The sequence below is a fragment of the Somniosus microcephalus genome, chromosome 24 (genome assembly GCF_052327205.1).
Source record: "Somniosus microcephalus isolate GS21.2 chromosome 24, FLI_Smic_1.0, whole genome shotgun sequence".
In the NCBI taxonomy this organism is placed as follows: domain Eukaryota; kingdom Metazoa; phylum Chordata; class Chondrichthyes; order Squaliformes; family Somniosidae; genus Somniosus; species Somniosus microcephalus.
Window position 1 is genome coordinate 62,122,683 of NC_141010.1, and position 16,969 is coordinate 62,139,651.

Genomic DNA, 16,969 nt, shown 5'->3' on the forward strand with positions numbered 1-16,969 from the left:
TGGGAGCCCGTAAAACCCTCCCGCCATAGGACTAACCGCCCTAATGGCTGGTTCAAAGATGGTTACGGTCACGGAATGAGCGTTAATCATGGCCATAAATCCTTCCACCACTTCATACAGTTCCCCAAAGGGAACAGTGTGAAGACACGTATGACGACGACATTGCTAAATAAATACATGGAATTAAAAAAATTCTTTCAGGGCTTTAAAAAGTCTTTAAATTGCTTTAATTCTGTTTAAAACTACTTCAGATTCTTCAAAATAATGTAAACGTTTTTAAAATTTTATAAAAGTTCACAAAACATTCATAAAATAGCAGATAACTTACTTTCCCTGCAGCTGTGTAACTGCAAAGTCCTCTGCAGCTGCTTGGAGAGATTGGGGGCGTGTCCTACTACAATGAGACCTTAAGGGGCGTGTCTCACTTGCACTGCACGCTCCAGGCTTCGCGCTGGCTGCACTCCTGGGCGGCGTGACGTCATACGCTGCCCGGGATTCTTCTTTTTGAAACACCAATTCCAGGCGTCCCTGGAGGTGATCGGCAGGAGCGTCGGGTAAGTGCATATACGGGGCTTGCACGCGCGGCAAGCCCCGTTCACGAATTTCTGGCCCAATGAGTGGTAGGACCCTAGGAAGTACAGAGGGTCAGAGGGGCCTTGGTGTACATGTACATAGATCCCTGAAGGCAGCGGAACAGGTAGATAAGGTGGTTAAAAAGGCATATGGGATACCTGCCTTCATTAGCCGAGGCATAGAATATAAGAGCAGGGAGGTTATGATGGAGCTGTACAAAACGCTGGTAAGGCCACAGCTGGAGTACTGTGTGCAGTTCTGGTCGCCTCACTATAGGAAGGATGTGATTGCTTTGGAGAGGGTGCAGAGAAGATTCACCAGGATGTTACCTGGGATGGAGCGCCTCAGCTATGAAGAAAGACTAAACAGGCTGGTGTTGTTTTCCTTGGAGCAAAGAAGGCTGAGGGGGGACCTGATTGAGGTGTACAAAATGATGAGGGGCATAGATAGGGTAGATAAAGAGGAACTTTTCCCCTTAGTAGGGGGGTCAATAACAAGGGGGCATAGATTCAAGGTGAGGGGCAGGAGGTTTAGAGGGGATTTGAGGAGGAACTTTTTCACCCAGAGGGTGGTTGGAGTCTGGAACTCACTGCCTGAAAGGGTGGTAGAGGCAGGAACCCTCACAACATTCAAGAAGCATTTGGATGAGCACTTGAAATGCCATTGCATACAAGGCTATGGACCAAATGCTGGAAAATGGGATTAGATTTGACAGGGCTTGATGGACGGCGCAGACACGATGGGCCGAAGGGCCTCTTTCTGTGCTGTATAACTCTATGACTCTATGACTGGTGTATTTGTGTTTTTTGGGGGGGTTTCTCTCCATTAGTTTGTCATGTGGGAAGGGCACAGAGGTCTCACAGTAAAAAAAATTCTTAAATCGCACTATCCATGCTTGCTTTTGGAAGTCTTGGTTGCCTTGATCGGCTGAGGGCTTGTGGAGTGGCTACATTCATCTTCTGCCATTGGCACAAGCCATTCCCTGAGAGGAGGCCTAGAACCGACTTGCAATAAGCCACCGACGGGCGCCCTTGCACTTTCTGCCTCCCTCCCGTGCTGGTGCTCCTCCTCCTCCTCTTCCTCCTCCTCCTCTGGTGGTCCTCCAATGTCTGCTGGCAGTGGCTGAGTCCTGCGGATAGCCAGGTTGTGCAGCATGCAGCACACGACAACGAAATGGGAGACTCGCTCAGGCGAATACTGTAGGGCTCCCCCGGAATGATCCAGACAGCAGAACCGTTGCTTCAGCATGCCGATTGTTTGCTCAATGATGTTCCTGGTTGCTTGATGGCTGTCATTGTATCCCTCTTCAGCAGGGGTGCTGGGCGCACGGAGCGGGGTCATCAGCCAGGTGCACAAAGGATAGCCTTTGTCCCCGAGAAGCCATCCTCGTGGGTGAGGCTGGGCCTCGAACATGTCTGCCACAGAAGTCTGGCGCAGGATGAAGGCATCGTGGCTGCTGCCTGGAAAGCGGGCATTGACAGCTAGGATGAGCTGCCTGTGGTCACACACCAACTGCACGTTGAACGAATGGTAGCCCTTCCGGTTGCGGTAATCCTCGGCATTCTCTAGAGGTGCCCGCAAAGCCACATGCATGCAATCAATGGCACCCTGCACCATGGGGAAGCCCGTTAATGTTGCAAAGCCCATTGCACGCTCTTGCTGCTTGTCCACAGTCATGGGGAAGGAGATGAACTGACGTCTCCTTCTGAAAAGGGCATTGGTCACCTGGCGGATGCAGCAATGTACCACGAACTGGGAGATGTTGGAAATGTCCCCAGTAGCGGATTGGAAGGAGCCGGTGGCATAGAAGTTGAGAGCCACCATCACCTTCACTGCCACCGACAGAGACGTCCTGCTCCTCAGCTGTGGCTGCAGATCTCTCTGAAGCAGGTGGCAGACCTCAGTGACCACCTCTCTTCTGAATCGCAGCCTCCGAACACACTGCTCCTCAGACATGTTCAGATATGAGAGCTGCTGGCGGTATACCCTGGGTGGGTAAGGCCTCCTTTGCCGATGCCTGTTGGCCCTTCTCCATCTGGCCATGACTTACACTCTCTCACAGCGTCTCTGAGCCCTTTGAATGCAATGCAGCAAGCCAACATTTCCACCTATTGCAGCCCCCATTATATGTTTCCAATCAATGCTATGACACTGAAGTTAAAGACAAGTGCAAAGCTCTGGCCTGAAGCCACAAGTACCTGTGCGAGTGTTGAGCCAAACCAGAAAGCTCTCTACCTTTGTCTCTCTCCAAATATCCGTCTCTCACAAAGAAGAAGTGGAGCAAAATGGCTGCCATTTATACTGCAGGAGGTGTCCCCTTTAATTAGCGCCCCCCGCGCCCCGCAGCGACTGGGAACCGTTCCCCTCTACTAGTCGCGGGGGGCGCCAGGCGCACAATAGGCTGGCGCCACTGAATTTCTGGTTCGGGACGCACAAAGGGCGTTGCACCATGAAATGACGTCAGGATCTGGCGCGCAGCTGAGCGCGCGCAAAGGTTGTGCGCCGCCGCTAAATCTTAACTGAATTTCGCGAGAGGCACAGATCGCGCCGTGCCCGGGCGCCAGCCGCTTAGCACCCCACTTCTCCTCCTCCTAAGGCGCTAGCGGCTGGCGCAAACAACTGAATTTCTAGGCCATGGTCTACAGAGCAGCAGTGATACCCGCCCTCCTGTATGCCTCAGAGACATGGACCATGTACAGCAGGCACCTCAAGCACTGGAGAGGTACCACCAACGCTGCCTCCGCAAGATCCTGCAAATCCATTGGCAGGATAGGTGCACCAATGTCAGTGTTCTCGCTCAGGCCAACATCCCCAGCATTGAAGCTTTGACCACGCTCGATCAGCTCCGATGGACGGGCCACATCGTCCGCATGTACGATACGAGACTCCCAAAACAAGCGCTCTATTCGGAGCTCCGACAGGGCAAGAGAGCCCCAGGTGGGCAGAGGAAATGCTTCAAGGACACCCTCAAAGCCGCCTTGAAAAAGTGCAACATCCCCACCGACACCTGGGAATCCCTGGCCCAAGACCGCACAAAGTGGAAGAGAAGCATCCGGGAAGGCGCTGAACACCTCGAGTCTCTTCGCTGGGAGCAAGCGGAAGGCAAGTGCAAACAGCGGAAGGAGCGCACGTCAACCCAAGCACCCCACCCACCCGCCCCTTCAACCACCGTCTGCCCCACCTGTGACAGAGACTGTAGGTCCTGCATTGGACTCACCAGTCACCTGAGAACACATTTTTCGTGTGGAAGAAAATCATCCTTGGTCCCGAGGGACTGCCTAAGAAGAAGAAGAAGACCGGAAGTCTCAAAGCGCTTTACAGCCAATGGAGTACTTTTGAAGTGTAGTCACTGTTGTAAGGATCTTTCGAGAGGCAGCTCCAGGTGGCACCTTTCCAGCATTAATCGCCAGTGCTGGTGCTGTCTGCTCCTCCACTCCTGGCTGAGGCCATTGTCCGAGGCTTCCTCCCCCTCCCGCCCAGGGTTCATTGATCTTTCTGCTCGATCATTTACCAGTCTGCGACGTGTTGATTTCTTGTATTTCTGATATGTCATATATCGCTTGGCCTTTGTGTTTCTCCAGGAGGTAGCTGCAGGCCGGAATGGGATGGCATCGTGTGCTGGCCCGCGGGGACGGCCAACCACAGCGTCGCAGTCTCCTGCCCACAATACATTTATGATTTTAACCACAGAGGTAATGGCTCACACTCGAGTCTGCTCACACTGATGCTCACACTGACTGTTCACACTGACTGCTCACACTGACTGCTCACACTGACTCTGCTCACACTGACTCTGCTCACACTGACTGCACACACTGACTGCACACACTGACTGCACACACTGACTGCACACACTGACTGCACACACTGACTGCTCACACTGACTGCTCACACTTGAGCCTGCTCACACTGTCTGTGCTCACACTAACTGCTCACATTGACTGTGCTCACACTGACTGCTTACACTGGCCGCTCACACTGACTGCACACATTGACTGTGCTCACACTGACCGCTCACTCTGACCGCTCACTCTGACCGCTCACTCTGACCGCTCACTCTGACTGCTCACACTGACCGCTCACACTGACTACACGCACTGACCGCGCACACTGACTATAATCACACTGACCGCTAACACTGACTGTGCTCACACTGACTGTGCTCACACTGACTGTGCTCACACTGACTGTGCTCACACTGACCGCTCACTCTGACCGCTCACACTGACTGTTCACACTGATTGTGCTCACACTGACCGCTCAGACTGACTGCTCGCACATACTGTGCTCACACTGACTGCTCACACTGACCGCACACACTGACTGCTCACACTGACCATTCACACTGACCATTCACACTGACCATTCACACTGACTGTGCTCACACTGACCGCTCACACTGACTGCACTCACAATAATTGTGCTCACACTGACCATTCGCACTAACTGTTCACACTGACTGCTCACACTGGCTGTGCTCACAATGGCCGCTCACACTGACAGTGCTCAAACTGACCATTCACAATGACAGTGCTCCGACTGACTGCTCACACTGACTGCTCACACTGACTGTGCTCACACTGACTGCTCACACTGACCGCTCACACTGACATTGCTCACACTGATTGCTTACATTGACTGTGCTCACATTGACTGCTCACATTGACTGTGCTCACACTGACTGTGCTCACATTGACTGTGCTCACCCTGACTGCTCACACTGACTGTGCTCACACTGACTGCTCACACTGACCTCACACACTGATGGCTCACACTGACTGCTCACACTGACCGCACACACTGACTGCTCACACTGACCATTCACACTGACCATTCACACTGACCATTCACACTGACCATTCACACTGACTGTGCTCACACTGACCGCTCACACTGACTGCACTCACAATAATTGTGCTCACACTGACCATTCACACTAACTGTTCACACTGACTGCTCACACTGGCTGTGCTCACAATGGCCGCTCACACTGACAGTGCTCAAACTGACCATTCACAATGACAGTGCTCCGACTGACTGCTCACACTGACTGCTCACACTGACTGCTCACACTGACTGCTCACACTGACTGCTCACACTGACTGTGCTCACACTGACTGCTCACACTGACCGCTCACACTGACATTGCTCACACTGATTGCTTACATTGACTGTGCTCACGTTGACTGCTCACATTGACTGTGCTCACACTGACTGTGCTCACACTGACTGCTCACACTGACCTCACACACTGATGGCTCACACTGACTGCTCACACTGACAGTGCTCAAACTGACCGTTCACCCTGACCGCTCACACTGCCGGCTCACACTGCCGGCTCACACTGACGGCTCACACTGCCGGCTCACACTGCCGGCTCACACTGCCGGCTCACACTGACTGCTCACACTGACTGCTCACAACGACTGTGCTCACATTGTTGCTCACACTGACCACTCACACTGACTGTGCTCACACTGACTGCTCAAACTGACTGTGCTCACATTCACTGCTCTCACTGACCGCTCACACTGACAGTGCTCACACTGACAGTGCTCACACAAACCGCTCACACTGACCGCTCACACTGACTGTGCTCACACTGACCGCTCACACTGACTGCTCACACTGATTGTGCTCACACAGACCGCTCAAACAAACTGCTCACACTGTCACACTGACTGTGCTCAAACTGACTGCTCACACTGACCGCTCACACTGGCCGTTCACACTGATTGTGCTCACACTGACCACTCACATTGACAGTGCTCACACTGACCGCACACACTGACCACTCACACTGACCACTCACACTGACCACTCACACTGACTGTGCTTACACTGACTGTGCTCACACTGACCGCTCACACTGACCGCTCACACTGACCGCTCACACTGACCGCTCACACTGACTGTGCTCACACTGACTGTGCTCACACTGACCACTCACACTGACCACTCACACTGACCGCTCACACTGACCGCTCACACTGACCACTCACACTGACTGCTCACACTGACCGCTCACACTGACTGCGCTCACACTGACTGCGCTCACATTGACCGCTCACACTGACCGCTCACACAGACTGCGCTCACACTGACCGCTCACACTGACCGCTCACACTGACTGCTCACACTGACTGCTCACACTGACTGCTCACACTGACCGCTCACACTGACTGCGCTCACATTGACCGCTCACACTGACCGCTCACACAGACTGCTCACACTCACTGTGCTCACACTGACCGCTCACACTGACTGCTCACACTGACTGCTCACACTGACTGCTCACACTGACAGTGCAAACAGACCGCTCACACTGACTGTGATCACACTGACTGCTCGCACTGACTGCTCACACTGACTGCTCACACTGACTGCTCACACTGACCGCTCACACTGACTGCGCTCACACTGACTGCGCTCACACTGACCGCTCACACAGACTGCTCACACTCACTGTGCTCACACTGACCGCTCACACTGACCGCTCACACTGACCGCTCACACTGACCGCTCACACTGACAGCGCAAACAGACCGCTCACACTGACTGTGATCACACTGACTGCTCGCACTGACTGCTCACACTGACCGCTCACACTGACCACTCACACTTACTGTGCTCACACTGACCACTCACACTGACTGTGCTCACACTGACCGCACACACTGACCACTCACACTGACTGTGCTCACACTGACTGTGCTCACACTGACTGCTCACACTGACTGCTCACACTGACCACTCACACTGACTGTGCTCACACTGACCATTCACACTGACTGTGCTCACACTGACTGTGCTCACACTGACCACTCACACTGACTGTGCTCACACTGACTGCTCACACTGACTGCTCACACTGACTGCTCACACTGACTGCTCACACTGACCGTGTTCACACTGACCGTGTTCACACTGACCGCTCACACTGACCGCTCACACTGACCGCTCACACTTATTGTGATCACATTGACTGCTCGCACTGACTGCTCACACTAACCGCACGCACTGACCACTCACACTTACTGTGCTCACACTGACCGCTCACAGTGACTGCTCTCACACTGACTGCTCACACTGACTGCTCACACTGACTGCTCACACTGACTGTTCACACTGATTGTGCTCACACTGACCGCTCACACTGACTGTGCTCACACTGACCGCTCACACTGACTGCTCACACTGACTGTTCTCACACTGACTGCTCACACTGACTGCTCACACTGACTGCTCACACTGACCGCGCAAACTGACCGCTCACACTGACCGCTCACATTACTGTGATCACATTGACTGCTCGCACTGACTGCTCACACTAACCGCACACACTGACCACTCACACTTACTGTGGTCACACTGACCACTCACACTGACTGTGCTCACACTGACTGTGCTCGCACTGACCGTTCACACTGACCACTCACACTGACCGCTCACACTGACTGTGCTCACACTGACTACTGACACTGACTGTGCTCACACAGACTGCTCGCACTGACTTGTCACACTGACCGCTCACACTGACCGCTCACAGTGACTGCGCTCACACTGACCGCTCACACTGACTGTGCTCACACTGACCACTGACACTGACTGTGCTCACACAGACTGCTCACACTGACTTGTCACACTGACCGCTCACACTGACCGCTCACAGTGACTGCGCTCACACTGACTGCTCACACTGACTGTGCTCACACTGACCGCTCACACTGACCGCTCACACTGACCGCTCACAGTGACTGCGCTCACACTGACTGCTCACACTGACTGCTCACACAGATTGTGCTCACACTGACCACTCACACTGACTGTGCTCACACTGACTGTGCTCACACTGACCGCTCACACTGACTGCTCTCACAGTGACCGCTCACGCTGACCGCTCACACTGACCGCTCACACTTACTGTGATCACATTGACTGCTCGCACTGACTGTGCTCACACTGACCATTCACACTGACCACTCACACTGACCGCTCACATTGACTGTGCTCACACTGACCACTGATACTGACTGTGATCACACAGACTGCTCGCACTGACTGCTCACACTGACCGCTCACACTGACTGCTCACACTGATTGTGCTCACACAGACTGCTCACACTGACCACTCACACTGACTGTGCTCAAACTGACTGCTCACACTGACCACTCACACTGACAGTGCTCACACTGACCGCTCACACTGACCGCTCACACTGACCGCTCACACTGACCGCTCACTCTGACCGCTCACACTGACCACTCACACTGACCACTCATACTGACCACTCACACTGACCACTCACACTGACTGTGCTCACACTGACTGCTCACACTGACTGCTCACACTGACTGCTCACACTGACTGCTCACACTGACCGCTCACACTGACCGCTCACACTGACTGTGCTCACACTGACCATTCACACTGACTGTGCTCACACTGACCACTCACACTGACTGTGCTCAAACTGACTGTGCTCACACTGACTGCTCACACTGACTGCTCACACTGACTGCTCACACAGACCGCTCACACTGACTGTGCTCACACTGACCGCTCACACTTACTGTGATCACATTGACTGCTCGCACTGACTGCTCACACTAACCGCACACACTGACCACTCACACTTACTGTGCTCACACTGACCACTCACACTGACTGTGCTCACACTGACTGTGCTCACACTGACCGTTCACACTTACTGTGATCACATTGACTGCTCGCACTGACTGCTCACACTAACCGCACACACTGACCACTCACACTTACTGTGCTCACACTGACCACTCACACTGACTGTGCTCACACTGACTGTGCTCACACTGACCGTTCACACTGACCACTCACACTGACCGCTCACACTGACTGTGCTCACACTGACCACTGACACTGACTGTGCTCACACTGACTGCTCGCACTGACTGCTCGCACTGACTGCTCGCACTGACCGCTCACACTGACCGCTCACACTGACCGCTCACAGTGACTGCGCTCACACTGACTGCTCACACTGACTGCTCACACTGATTGTGCTCACACTGACCACTCACACTGACTGTGCTCACACTGACCGCTCACACTGACCGCTCACACTGACTGCTCTCACAGTGACCGCTCACGCTGACCGCTCACACTGACCGCTCACACTTACTGTGATCACATTGACTGCTCGCACTGACTGTGCTCACACTGACCGCTCACACTGACTGTGCTCACACTGACCATTCACACTGACCACTCACACTGACCGCTCACACTGACTGTGCTCACACTGACCACTGATACTGACTGTGATCACACAGACTGCTCGCACTGACTGCTCACACTGACCGCTCACACTGACTGCTCACACTGATTGTGCTCACACAGACTGCTCACACTGACCACTCACACTGACTGTGCTCAAACTGACTGCTCACACTGACCACTCACACTGACCGCTCACACTGACCGCTCACACTGACCGCTCACTCTGCCCGCTCACACTGACCACTCACACTGACCACTCATACTGACCACTCACACTGACCACTCACACTGACTGTGCTCACACTGACTGCTCACACTGACTGCTCACACTGACTGCTCACACTGACCGCTCACACTGACTGTGCTCACACTGACCATTCACACTGACTGTGCTCACACTGACCACTCACACTGACTGTGCTCAAACTGACTGTGCTCACACTGACTGCTCACACTGACTGCTCACACTGACTGCTCACACAGACCGCTCACACTGACTGTGCTCACACTGACCGCTCACACTGACCGCTCACACTGACCGCTCACACTTACTGTGATCACATTGACTGCTCGCACTGACTGCTCACACTGACCGCACACACTGACCACTCACACTTACTGTGCTCACACTGACCACTCACACTGACTGTGCTCACACTGACTGTGCTCACACTGACCGTTCACACTGACCACTCACACTGACCGCTCACACTGACTGTGCTCACACTGACCACTGACACTGACTGTGCTCACACTGACTGCTCGCACTGACTGCTCGCACTGACTGCTCGCACTGACTGCTCGCACTGACTGCTCGCACTGACTGCTCGCACTGACCGCTCGCACTGACCGCTCACAGTGACTGCGCTCACACTGACTGCTCACACTGACTGCTCACACTGACTGTGCTCACACTGACCGCTCACACTGACTGCTCACACTGACCGCTCACACTGACCGCTCACACTGACCGCTCACACTGACCGCTCACAGTGACTGCGCACACACTGACTGCTCACACTGACTGCTCACACTGACTGCTCACACTGACCGCTCACACTGAATGCTCACACTGACTAGAAACATAGAAACATAGAAGATAGGAGCAGGAGTAGGCCATTCGGCCCCTCCAACCTGCTCCGCCATTCAATGAGATCATGGCTGATCATCCAGTTTCAGTACCCTGTCCCTGCCTTCTCCCCATATCCCTTGATCCCCTTAGCCTTAAGAAATATATCCAACTCCTTCTTGAATAGATTTAATGAACTGGCCTCCACCACCCTCTGTGGCAGATAATTCCACAGGTTCACCACTCTCTGGGTGAAGAAATTCCTCCTCATCTCAGTCCTAAATGGCTTACCCCTTATCCTTAGACTATGACCCCTATTTCTGGACTCCCCGGCCATCGGGAACATCCTTCCTGCATCTAGTCTGTCCAGGCCTGACAGAATTTTATAGGTTTTGATGAGATCCCCGCTCAATCTTCTAAACTCCAGTGAGTACAAGCCCAATCGACACAATCTCTCCTCATATGTCATTCCTGCCATCCCAGGTATCAGCCTGGTGAATCTTCGCTGTTCTCCTTCCATGGCACAAACATCCTTCCTCACATAAGGTGACCAAAACTGCACACAATACTCAAGGTGCGGTCTCACCAAGGCCCTGTACAACTGCAGCAAGACAGCCTTGTTCCTGTACTCGAACCCACTTGATACGAAGGCCAACACACCATTTGCCTTCTTAACCGCCTGCTGCACCTGCATGCTTACCTTCAGCGACTAGTGCACAAGAACACCCAGGTCTCTTTGCACTTCCCCTTTTCCCAATCTATTGCCATTCAAATAATAATCTGCCTTCCTGTTTTTGCCACCAAAGTGGATAACCTCACATTTATCCACATTATAGTGCATTTGCCATGTTTCTGCCCAATCACCCAACCTGTCCAAATCGTACTGGAGTTTCACGACATCCTCCTCACAGCATACCCTCCCATCCAGCTTTGTGTCGCCTGCAAATTTGGAGATACTACATCCAATTCCCTCATCCAGATCATTAATATATATTGTGAACAGCTGGGGTCCTCGGACCGATCCCTGCGGTACCCCACTAGTCACTGCCTGCCACTCGGAAAACGACCCGTTTATTCCAACTCTTTCCTTTCTATCTGCCAACCAGTTCTCTATCCAAGTCAATACCTTGCCCCCAATCCCATGTGCCTTAATTTTGCATGCTAATCTCTTATGCGGGACCTTATCGAAAGCCTTCTAAAAGCCCAAATACACCACATCCACTGGTCCTCCCTTATCTATTTTACCAGTTACACCCTCAAAAAATTCCAGTAGATTACTCAAGCACGATTTACCCTTTGTAAATCCATGTTGACTTTGTCCGATCCCGTCACTGCTCTCCAAGTGCTCTGCTATTACATCTTTTATAATGGACTCTAGCATTTTCCCCACTACCGATGTCAGGCTTACCGGTCTGTAATTCCCCGCTTTTTCTCTACTGCCTTTTTTGAATAGTGGGGTAACATTAGCTACCCTCCAATCCATGGGTACTGTTCCAGAGTCGATCGAGTTCTGGAAGATGACCAGCAATGCATCTACTATCTCCAGGGCCACTTCCTTAAGTACCCTAGGATGTAGATTACCAGGCCCTGGGGATTTATCATCCTTCAATCCCGTCAACTTCCCCAACACCATTTCCCTACAAATACTGATTTCTTTCAGTTCCTCCCTCTCATTAGTCCCTATATTACCTGACATCTCTGGGAGGTTATTTGTGTCTTCCTTCGTGAAGACAGAACCAAAATATGTATTTAATTGGTCTGCCATTTCTTTGTTCCCCATTATAAATTCCCCTGATTCTGACTGTAAGGGACCTACGCTTGACTTCACCAATCTTTTTCTCTTCACATATCTATAAAAGCTTTTACAGTCAGTTTTTATGTTCCTTGCAAGCTTACTTTCATAATCTATTTACCCTTTCTTAATTAATCCCTTTGTCCTCCTTTGCTGAATCCAAAACTGCTCCCAATCCTCAAGTTTGCTGCTTTTTTTTGGCCAATTTATATGTCCTCTCTTTGGATCTTATGTTATCCCCAATTTCCCTTGTTAGCCACGGTTGAGTCACCTTTTTTTATTTATTTTTATGCCAAACTGGGATAAACAAATTCTGTAGTTCATCCATGCAATCTTTGAATGTTTGCCATTGCCTATCCACCGTCAACACTTTGAGTGACATTCCCCAATCAATCCTACCCAACTCGCGCCTCATACCATCATCGTTCCCTTTATTTAAATTCAGGACCTTAGCCTCTGAGTCAACTACTTCACTTTCCATCTTAATGAAGAATTCTATCATATTATGATCGTTCCGACCCAAGGGGTCTCGCACAACAAGATTGCTAATTAATCCTTTCTCATTGCATAATACCCAGTCTAAGAGGGCCTGATCCCTAGTTGGTTCCTCGACATATTGGTCCAGGAAACCATCCCGTATACACTCCAGGAATTCCTCCTCCTCAGTATTGTTACTAATTTGGTTAGCCCAATCTATATGTAGATTAAAGTCACCCATGATGACTGCTGTGCCCTTATTGCACGCTTCTCTAATTTCCCTTTTAATGCCATCCCCAACCTCTGCATTACTGTTTGGGGGTCTATACACCACTCCCACTAATGCTTTCTTTCTTTGGTATTTCTCAGTTCTACCCATACAGATTCCACATCATCAGAGCTAGTATCTTTCCTTACAATTGTGTTAATCCCCTCTTTAACCAGCAATGCTACCCCACCTCCTTTTCCTTTTTGCCTATCTTTCCTGGATACTGAATACCCCTGGATGTTGAGTTCACAGCCTTGGCCACCCTGGAGCCACGTTTCTGTAATTCCAAACATATGACTGCACACACTGGCTGTGCTCACACTGACCACTCACACTGACTGTGCTCACACTGACCACTCACACTGACTGTGCTCACACTGACCACTCACACTGACTGTGCTCACACTGACCACTCACACTGACTGCTCACACTGACCACTCACACTGACTGTGCTCACACTGACCACTCACACTGACCGCTCACACTGACCACTCACACTGATTGCTCACACTGACTGTGCTCACACTGACTGCTCACACTGACTGCTCACACTGACTGCTTACACTGACTGCTCACACTGACTGTGCTCACATTGACTCTGCTCACACTGACTGTGCTCACACTGACCATTCACACTGACAGCTCACACTGACTCTGCTCACACTGACCACTCACACTGACTGTGCTCACACTGACCACTCACACTGACCGCTCACACTGACTGCTCACACTGACCACTCACACTGACTGTGCTCACACTGACAGCTCACACTGACCGCTCACACTGACCGCTCACACTGATTGCTCACACTGACTGTGCTCACACTGACTGCTCACACTGACTGCTCACGCTGACTGCTCACGCTGACTGCTCACGCTGACTGCTCACGCTGACTGCTCACGCTGACTGTGCTCACACTGACTGCTCACACTGACCGCTCACACTGACTGTGCTCACACTGACTGCTCACACTGACCGCTCACACTGACTGCCCACACTGACTGTGCCCACACTGACTGCTCCCACACTGACTGCTCCCACACTGACTGCTCACACTGACTGCTCACACTGACTGCTCACACTGACTGCTCACACTGACTGTGCTCACATTGACTCTGCTCACACTGACTGTGCTCACACTGACCATTCACACTGACAGCTCACACTGACTCTGCTCACACTGACTGCCCACACTGACTGTGCCCACACTGACTGCTCACACTGACTACTCACACTGACTGCTCACACTGACTGCTCACACTGACTGCTCACACTGACTCTGCTCACACTGACTGTGCTCACACTGACCATTCACACTGACAGCTCACACTGACTCTGCTCACACTGACTGCTCACACTGACTGCTCACACTGACCACTCACACTGACCGCTCACACTGACAGTGCTCACACTGACAGTGCTCACACTGACTGTGCTCACACTGCCCGCTCACACTGCCCACTAACACTGACCGCTCACACTGAATGCGCTCACACTGACTGCGCTCACACTGACCGCTCACACTGACCGCTCACACTGACCGCTCACACTGACAGTGCTCACACTGACAGTGCTCTCACTGACTGTGCTCACACTGCCCGCTCACACTGCCCACTAACACTGACCGCTCACACTGACTGCGCTCACACTGACAGCGCTCACACTGACTGCGCTCACACTGACTGCGCTCACACTGACTGCGCTCACACTGACTGCGCTCATACTGACTGCTCACACTGACTGCTCACACTGACCGTTCATACTGACCGCTCACAGTGACTGCTCACACTGACCGCTCACGCTGACTGCGCTCACACTGACCACACACACTGACCGCTCACACTGACCGCTCACACTGACCGCTCACACTGACAGTGCTCACACTGACAGTGCTCACACTGACTGTGCTCACACTGCCCGCTCACACTGCCCACTAACACTGACCGCTCACACTGACTGCGCTCACACTGACAGCGCTCACACTGACTGCGCTCACACTGACTGCGCTCACACTGACTGTTCTCACACTGACTGCTCACACTGACTACTCACACTGACTGTTCACACTGACCGTTCACACTGACCGTTCATACTGTCCGCTCACAGTGACTGCTCACACTGACCGCTCACGCTGACTGCGCTCACACTGACCACTCACACTGACCGCTCACACTGACCGCTCACACTGACCGCCCACACTGACTGTGATCACTCTGACCGCTCACACTGACCGCTCACACTGACTGCCCACACTGATTGCTCACTCTGACCGCTCACACTGACTGTGCTCACACTGACTGCTCACACTGACTGCTCACACTGACCCCTCACTCTGACCGCGCAAACTGACCATACACATTGACCACTCACACTGACTGCTCACACTGACTGCTCACACTGGCTGCTCACACTGACCGCTCACACTGACTGTGCTCACACTGACTGTGCTCACACTGACTGTGCTCACACTGCCCGCTCACACTGCCCGCTCACACTGCCCGCTCACACTGACTGTGCTCACACTGACTGTGCTCACACTGACTGCTCACACTGACTGCTCACACTGACCGCTCACACTGACTGTGCTCACACTTACTGTGCTCACACTGACTGTGCTCACACTGACTGCTCACACTGACTGCTCACACTGACTGCTCACACTGACCGCTCACACTGACTGTGCTCACACTGACTGTGCTCACACTGACTGTGCTCACACTGCCCGCTCACACTGCCCGCTCACACTGACTGTGCTCACACTGACTGCTCACACTGACCGCTCACACTGACTGTGCTCACAATGTCCACTCACACTGACCATTCACACTGACTGTGCTCACACTGACCGCTCACACTGACTGCACTCACAATAATTGTGCTCACACTGACCATTCACACTAACTGTTCACACTGACTGCTCACACTGACTGTGCTCACAATGGCCACTCACACTGACCGTTCACACTGACAGTGCTCACACTGACCGATCACAATGACAGTGCTCCGACTGACTGCTCACACTGACTGTTCTCACACTGACTGTTCTCACACTGACTGTTCTCACACTGACTGTTCTCACACTGACTGTGCTCACACTGACTGTTCACACTGACATTGCTCACACTGATTGCTTACATTGCTGACTGTCTGTGTGGAGTTTGCACATTCTCCCCATGTTTGCGTGGGTTTCCTCCGGGTGCTCCGGTTTCCTCCCACAGTCCAAAGATGTGCGGGTTAGGTTGATTGGCTATGATAAATTGACCCTTAGTGTTAGGGGGATTAAATACGGGGATAGGGTGGGATATGTGTTGGTGTAGGGGTTACGGGGATCGGGTGGGATATGTGTTGGTGTAGGGGTTACGGGGATCGGGTGGGATATGTGTCGGTGCAGGCTCGATGGGCCGAAATGGCCTCTATCTGCACTGTGGGGTTTCAGTGATTTCTGTGATTTCTGTGATTGACTGTGCTCACATTGCCTGCTAACGTTGACTGTGCTCACACTAACTGTGCTCACATTGACTGTGCTCAC

General features: G+C 52.4%; 1 protein-coding gene across 1 annotated transcript in view; it reads left to right on the top strand.

The window, feature by feature from the left end:
• The first annotated feature begins 4,181 nt into the window (after positions 1-4,181).
• LOC147101509 (parathyroid hormone/parathyroid hormone-related peptide receptor-like) overlaps positions 4,182-16,969 on the top strand; it is a 169,855-nt gene continuing 157,067 nt past the window's right edge. The window contains exon 1 of the mRNA XM_085966659.1: positions 4,182-4,265. The gene's annotated coding sequence lies outside the window, so the exon portion shown is untranslated. The remainder of the gene's footprint in view (positions 4,266-16,969) is intronic.